Genomic DNA, 8,018 nt, shown 5'->3' on the forward strand with positions numbered 1-8,018 from the left:
ATTATTTCATATGACTTATAAAAATCTCAAATTTATTATTTGTATATTAAGACTACTAATAGAAAATAAAATTGATCTTGTATCCCGGGTCCCTAAGAGAACAGTCTGTGCAGCAGAGTCTGTGGACTGCAGAAGCAACAAAGCTTCTGGGACAGGCCCCTTTTCAAGCCTTCATCTTCAGCCAGGAAGCAGATCTAAGCTCCAGAGCTCTGAGCACTTTCTCTGCCAGAAGAGAGGTGACCAGGGAGGTCTCTAACCACTGGAGCAGGTGACTGAGCCATCCCTGGTCCCCCAGAGACCAGTTTGCAAAAGAGAGCCTGCTGAATGAAGAAGCAACACAGCTTCTGGGCCAGGTCCCGTTGTGGGCCTTCATCTTCAGCCAGGAAGCAGATCTGACCTCCAGAAATCTGAGCTCCTTCCCCATCAGAGGAGAGGGAGCCTGCAGAGAGTACTCTCAACACTGAGACTCAGAAGATAGTTGGACTCCCAGGAGTGCTGACAGAGGCTAAACTCAGGGAGTCCTGGATACCCCAATGCACCTGAAAAGCAAGATTCAGATTTAAAATTGTATCTCATGATGCTGGTAGAGGATTCTAAGAAGGAAATTAATAACTCACTTAAAGAAATACAGGAGAAAATGGCGAAACAGGTAGAAGGCCTCAAAGAAGAAGCACAAAAATTCCTTAAAGAACTACAGCAAAACACAACTAAACAGGTGATGAAATTGAACAAAACCATCCAAGATCTAAAAAGGGAAGTAGAAACAATATAGAAAACCGAAAGAGAGACAATGATGAAGTTAGAAAACCTAGTACAGAAATCAGGAACAATACATGCCAGCTTCAGCAACAGAAAACAAGAGAGAGAAGAGAGAGTCTCAGCTACAGAAGATTCCAGAGGGAACATGGACACAACAATCAAAGAAAATGAAAAATGCAAAAAGATCCTAACTCAAAACATCCAGGAAATCCAGGGCACAATGAGAAGACCAAACCTACTGATAATAGGAGTCAATGAGAATGAAGATTTTCAACTTAAAGGACCACTAAATATCTTCAACAAAATAATAGAAGAAAACTTTCCAAACTTAAAGAAAGAGATGCCCATGAACATACAAGAAGACTACAGAACTCCAAATAGACTGGACCAGAAAAGAAATTCCTCCCGACACATAATAATCAGAACAACAATGCACTAAATAAAGATAGAATATTAAAAGCAGTAAGAGAAAAAGGTCAAGTAACACATAAAGGCAGGCCTATTAGAATTACACCAGACTTCTCAAAAGTGACTATGAAAGCCAGAAGATCCTGAGCAGATGTTATATAGACCTTAAGAGAACACAAATGCCAGCCCAGGCTACTATACCCAGCAAAACTCTCAATTACCAAAGTATTCCATGACAAAACCAAATTCACACAATATCTTTCCACTAATCCAGCCCTTCTAAGGATAATAAAGGAAAAACAGCAGCACAAAGATGGAAATGACACCCTAGAAAAAGCAAGAACGTACTCCTTCAACAAAACTAAAAGAAGACAGCCACAAGAACAGAATCCCAACCTTAACAACAAAAATGACAGGAAGCAACTACTTTTCTTTGATTTTCTTAATCAAAATCAGTGGGCTCAATTCCCAAATAAAAAGGCATAGACTAACAAACTGGCTATACAAACAGGACCCCACATTCTGTTGCTTACAGAAAACCCACTCAGGGATAAAGACAGACACTACCTCAGAGTAAAAGGCTGGAAAACAATTGTCCAAGCAACTGGTCCGAAGAAACAATCTCTAGTACACATTCTTATAGCGAATAAAATTGATTTCCAACCCAAAGTTATGAAAAAGACAAGAAGGGGAACTTCATACTCATCAAAGATAAAATCTACCAAGATGAACTTTCAATCCTGAATATATATGCTCCAAATACAAAGGCAGCCACATTCATTAAAGAAACTTAGTAACGCTCAAAGCACACATTGCACCTCACACAATAATAGTGGGAGACTTCAACACCCCACTCTCATCAATGGACAGATCCTGGAAATAGAAACTAAACAGAGAAACATGGAAACTAACAGGAGTTATGAAACAAATGGATTTAACAGATATCTATAAAACATTTTATCCTAAAACAAAAGGACATACCTTCTTCTCAGCATCTCATGGTACCTTCTACAAATTTGACCATATAATCGGTCACAAAACAGGTACAAAAATATTGAAATTATCTGTTGCATCCTAATAGATAACCACAGATTAAGGCTGATCTTCAATAACAGCATAAATAATAGAAAACCAACATTCACTTGGAAATTGAACAACTCTCTCCTCAATGATACTTTGGTCAAGGATGAATTAAAGAAAGAAAATAAAGACTTTTTAGAGTTTAATGAAAATGAAGCCACAACATACCCAATACTATGGGGCATAATGAAGGCAGTCCTAAGAGAAAAACTCATAGCCCTGAGTGCCTCCACAAAGAAAGTAGAGAGAGCATACATTAGCAGACTGACAGCACACCTAGAAACTCTAGAATTAAATGAAGCAAATACACCCAAGAGGAGTAGACAGCAGGAATCTATCAAAAATAGTGCTGAAATCAGCCAAGTGGAAACAAAAAGAACTATTCAAAGAATCAACCAAACCAGGAGCTGGTTCTTTGAGAAAATCAACAAGATAGATAAAACCTTAGCCAGACTAACTAGAGTGCACAGGGATAATATCCTAATTAACAAAATCAAAAATGAAAAAGGAGACATAACAGAATCTGAGGAAATAAAAACATCATCAGACCCTACTACAAAAGGATATATTCAGCAAAACTAAAAGACCTGGATGAAATGAACAATTTCCTGGACAGATACCATTTAAATCAGGATCAGTTTAATGGTCTAAACATTCCCAATTCCCCTAAAGAAATAAAAGCAATCATTTATAGTCTCCAAACCAAAAAAAGCCCAGAACCAGATGGGTTTAGTGCAGAGTTCTATCATACCTTCATAGAAGACCTAATTCCAACTTTTCTCAAACTATTCCACAAAATAGAAACAGAAGGCACTCTATCCAATTTATTCCATGAAGACAGAACTAATCTGATATCAAAACCACACAAAGATCCAATAGAGAAAGAGAAATTCAGTCCAATTTCTCTTATGAATATTGATGCAAAAATACTCAATAAAATTCTCACAAACCAAATCCAAGAACACATCAAAACGATCATCCAACTTTTACCAAGTAGGCTTCATCCCAGGGATGCAGGGATGGTTTAATATATGGAAATCCATCAACATAATCCACCATATAAATACACTCAAAGACAAAAACTACATAATCCTCTTGTTAGATGATGAGAACAAATTTGACAAAATCCAACACCCCTTCGTGATAAAGGTCATGGGAAGATCAGGAATTCAAGGCCCACACCTAAACATAATAAAAGCAATATACAATCCAACAGCAAAATAAATGGAGAGAATCTAGAAGCAATCTCACTAAAATCAGGGACTAGACAAAGTTGCCCACTTTCTCCCTACCTATTCAACATTATACTTGAAGTCCTAGCCAGAGCAATTTGACAATAAAAGGAGATCAAGGGGATACAAATTGAAAAGGAAGAAGTCTACATGTCATTATTTGCAGATGATATGATAGTATATATCAGTGATCCTAAAAATTCCACCAGAGATCTCCTAAACCTAAAAAACAGCTTTTAGTGTTGGATATAAAATTAACTCAAACAAATCAGTGGCTTTTCTCTACACAAAGTGTAAACAAGACGAGAAAGAAATTAAGGAGACAACACCTTTCCCAATAGTCACAAATATACTCAGAAAATGTTCCAACTGGTAATAAGGACACATGTTCCACTATGTTCATAGCAGCCTTACTTATACTAGCCAGAAGCTGGAAAGAACCCAGATGTCCTTCAACAGAGGAATGGTACAGAAACTCTGGTACATTTACACAACGGAGTACTACTCAGCTATTAAAAACAATGAATTTATGAAATTCTTAGGCATATGGATTTATCTGGAGTACATCATCCTGAGTTCGGTAATCCAATCACAAAAGAAGTCACTTGATATGCACTCACTGATAAGTGAATATTAGCCCAGAAACTTAGAATACCCAAAATACAATTTGCAAAACTCAATAAAATCAAGAAGAAGGAAGACCAAGTGTGGATACTTCATTCCTCCTTAGTATAGGGAAAAAAATATCCATGGAAGGAGTTATAGAGACAAAGTTTGGAACTGACATGAAAGAATGGACCATCTAGAGACTTCTGCACCCAGGGATCCATCCCATAATCAGCCACCAACCCAGACACTATTTCATATGCCAGCAAGATTTTGCTAAAAGGACCCTGATATAGCTGTCTGTTGTGAGGCTATGCCAGTTCCTGGTAAATACAGAAGTAGATATTCATAGTCATCTATTGGATCGAACACAGGGCCCTCAATGGAGGAGCTAGAGAAAGTACCCAAGGAGCTGAAGGGGTCTGCAACCCTATAGGTGGAACAACAATATTAATTAACCAGTACCCCCAGAGCTCATGTCTCTAGCTACATATGTAGCAGAAAATGGCCTAGTCAGACATCATTTAGAAGAGAGGCCCCTTGGTCATGCAAACTTTATATGCCCCAGTACAGGGGAATGCCAGGGCCAAGAAGTACGAATGATTGGCAGTGGAGCAGGGTGGGGGTCAGGGTATAGGGGACTTTCAGGATAACATTTGAAATGTAAATGAAGAAAACATCTAATAAAAAAATTGAAAAATAAAACAAAATAAAAAGAAAAAAATATACCTACAAGTATATATAGCATTGCCATTTTTGGGTACAAGTATATATGAAACTAAGTCTTTTTTTATAGTATATCTGATCTGTATTTTTCTTTTGGTATTTGGAAGACAGTTTTATATATTCTCTGTTCTATTCTGTTCTACGATAAATAGCTCTTTGTTGCATATTTCTTTCTTTATTATGTGTAGCATTAATAATTTCAAAACCATAATGATTAGATTGGACTCAGTGGAAGACTCTTTGACTAGCATTTTAGAGACCAAGAATTTGATCCTAAGGTTCTCAAAACATCACTAAGAAGAATGACTTACCTATTTTAAAAATGGTTTTCTAATAACCTTTGGTTGTGTATATTAACTAACAGATTAATGGGATATATTAATAAATACATAAAGTATAATCCAAAAATCAAATAAAATCATAAAATTAATCTTATAGAACCTACACTAGAAATTGTTTAGAGGTACTTTTATTAACAAAAAACATTTTGTCCTTCTAGTTTCCTGTTACCCTGACTATTCCAAAAATGAGGAAAAAATTCATTTTTTCCCAGAATTTGTTTTGAAAGCCCTTATAAACGTTTTGTAGCCAAATTAAAATTCCTAAGGTAATGAGAATTTTGTGAGTCCCCTGAACACTGTCTTATATAAACAAGTTATATTTAAAGTAATTTAAGGCAAATGTATAAGTAGATGTGAGCTGTCCCAAGAGCTCTGAACAGTTTGCCAACTCTGTTAGTGCTACTGACCCAAATTCCTGCGATCATGTCCCAATACCTGTGTCTAATCAACACATCTCTGTTCACCAGAAATGTGGAGGGCCGATATCAGGTCTGAAGATTTATGACAGGAGTTCGGTTGGTGTGGTCCAATTGTAGATGTTTATGTTACACTTGATTGGTATAAGGGTCTTCCAAGAGGATTTGCATATGTTCAATTTGAGTGTGTTCATGATGCTGAAGATGCTTTACATACTTTGGACAGAAAATGGATTTGTGGGTGTCAAATTGAAATACAGTTCACACAGGGATATTGGAAGACACTAAATCAAATGAAAGACAAGTTAGGGAAGAATGTATACAGCTCTTGACAATATGAGGATTATGACAGATATAGACAGTCTCAAAGTGTAAGTTATGAAAGAAGGAGATCAAGGAGTTGCTCCTTTGATCATAACTCTAGGAGATTTTACAGTTCTAGAAACAGTAGACCAACTGGAAGACCATGGCATTGCTGAAGCCATTCATACAATGATAGATTCAAACACCAAAATTGATCTTTTTCAAGATCTAAATCCAATTTAAGATCACTGTCCAAGTCCTATCCCACAATGAAGGCTAAATCACGTTTTATGCCTGGATCTCAAACCAAAGCTAGAGGCACCCCTAAAATTGATTCCAAAACACATTATATGTCTTGTTCAAGATAGGAAAGGAATCAAGAAAAAAAGGCCACTCAGATCAAAATCTCAGTCAAGATCACAGTCTAGTTCTAGGTCAAAATCTAGATCAAGTTCTTGGACTAGTTCTAAGTCCAGTGGCCACTGATAATAAAAATCATGATACTTCTAGGCATGTATCATTCACTTACTCATAGTTTTGTCTACTTAAATTATCAGGAACAAAATGTTGCAAGATTCATTTAAAAACAAACAAACTTAACTTGGTAATTTTCCCTATACTGGCCAGAGGTTATAATTAAAGTGATATGCTATTGAGAAACCACTCTTAACATTCCAGTTGTTTAATGTTATGGGAAGATACCAATTTGTGGTGTCACTGTAAATTTTTATAAAGATTCTCATTTTTTAATGCTTGTATTTGGTGAAAAGATGTTGGTTGACCATAATTTGCAATTGTTTTAATAAAAATAAAATTTCGTATCCATATTTGGTAGAACTGTTAACATAGAAATATAGCTTGCTAATAAGATAGAATGATACAAAAGTGAAGTTGTAGCCATATTACAACACTGACTACTTAGACACATTTACTTGAATCTAAATTGTATTAATAGCAAAACATTTTTAATTATTTGTTATGTCGTGTTATGTCTGATAAATCTTTTAACAATATTTTTTTCAGTTACAGTTTATAGGATTAATATTTGAAAGGAGATCCAAACCATCCCATTATCAAGGAATCTAAAATTTAACTTTTCACTTGTGCCTGCTATGAACTCCTTATATAGTCAGTTCTTTCTTTAGTTTTCAAATTAAGAGCTACCTGTAAAATTCACGTCTTAATTAATCATTTTAATTTTTTTCTTTTTTTATGTATTCTTGTCCCCTGTCTCTACGAAGATGTTTCCACCCCACCCCCATCCCACCAACTTCTCCACAGCCTGGGGTCTACAGTCTCCTAAGAATTAGGTGCATCTTCTCTGACTGAACCCAAACCTGGCATTCCTTTACTGTATATGTATTGGGGGTCTTATATCAACAGGTGTATGCTACCTGGTTGTTGGTTCAGTGTATGAGAGATTTCAGGGGTCCAGGATAATTGAGACTGCTGCTTCTCCTACAAGGTTGCCTTCCTCCTCATCTTCTTCCAGCTCTTCCCTAATTCAACCACAGGGGTCACCATCTTCTGCCCATTGGTTAGGAGGTATAAATATCTGTATCTGACTGTCTCAGCTGCTTGTTGGGTCTTTCTGAGGGCAGTCATGATAGCCCCCCCCCCTTTTGTGAGCACTCCATAGCCTCAATAGTAGTGTCATGCCTTGGGGCCTCCTCTTGAGCTGGATCCCACTTTGGGCCTGTTGCTGGACCTCCTTTTCCTCAGGCTCTTCTCTATTTGCATCTCTGTGGTTCTTTCAGAGAGGAACGATTATGGGTCAAAGTTTTGACTGTAAGGTGGCAACCCCATCTGTCACTTGATTCCCTGTCTTTCTGCTGGAGGTAGGCTCTACAAGTTCCATCTCACCATTCTAGGGCATTTCATTTAATGTACCTCACATTGAGTCCTGAGAGTCTCTCTTCTCCCAGGTCTCTGGTACATTCTGGAAGATCTCCCCAACCTCTTACCTCCTGAGGTTGCCTATTTCCATTCTTTCTGCTGGCCCTCATGGCTTTACTCCTGTTAGACCTAATACCTGATCATATTCTCCTCTTTCTCCTATGGTCCCTTTTCTCCCCAAGACCTTCCCTCCCTTACCTGTCTTGTGATTGCTTTCTTTTACTAAGAAAGAGAAAGGGGAAAAGGGAAAG

The 8,018-nt window shown here is 37.2% G+C and overlaps 1 pseudogene; it reads left to right on the forward strand.

Annotated features, from left to right (window-relative positions):
• Positions 1–5,575: 5,575 nt before the first annotated feature.
• On the forward strand, positions 5,576–6,357 carry Gm14768 (annotated as a pseudogene).
• The last annotated feature ends 1,661 nt before the right edge of the window (positions 6,358–8,018 follow it).

The sequence above is a fragment of the Mus musculus genome, chromosome X (genome assembly GCF_000001635.26).
Source record: "Mus musculus strain C57BL/6J chromosome X, GRCm38.p6 C57BL/6J".
NCBI lineage: Eukaryota > Metazoa > Chordata > Mammalia > Rodentia > Muridae > Mus > Mus musculus.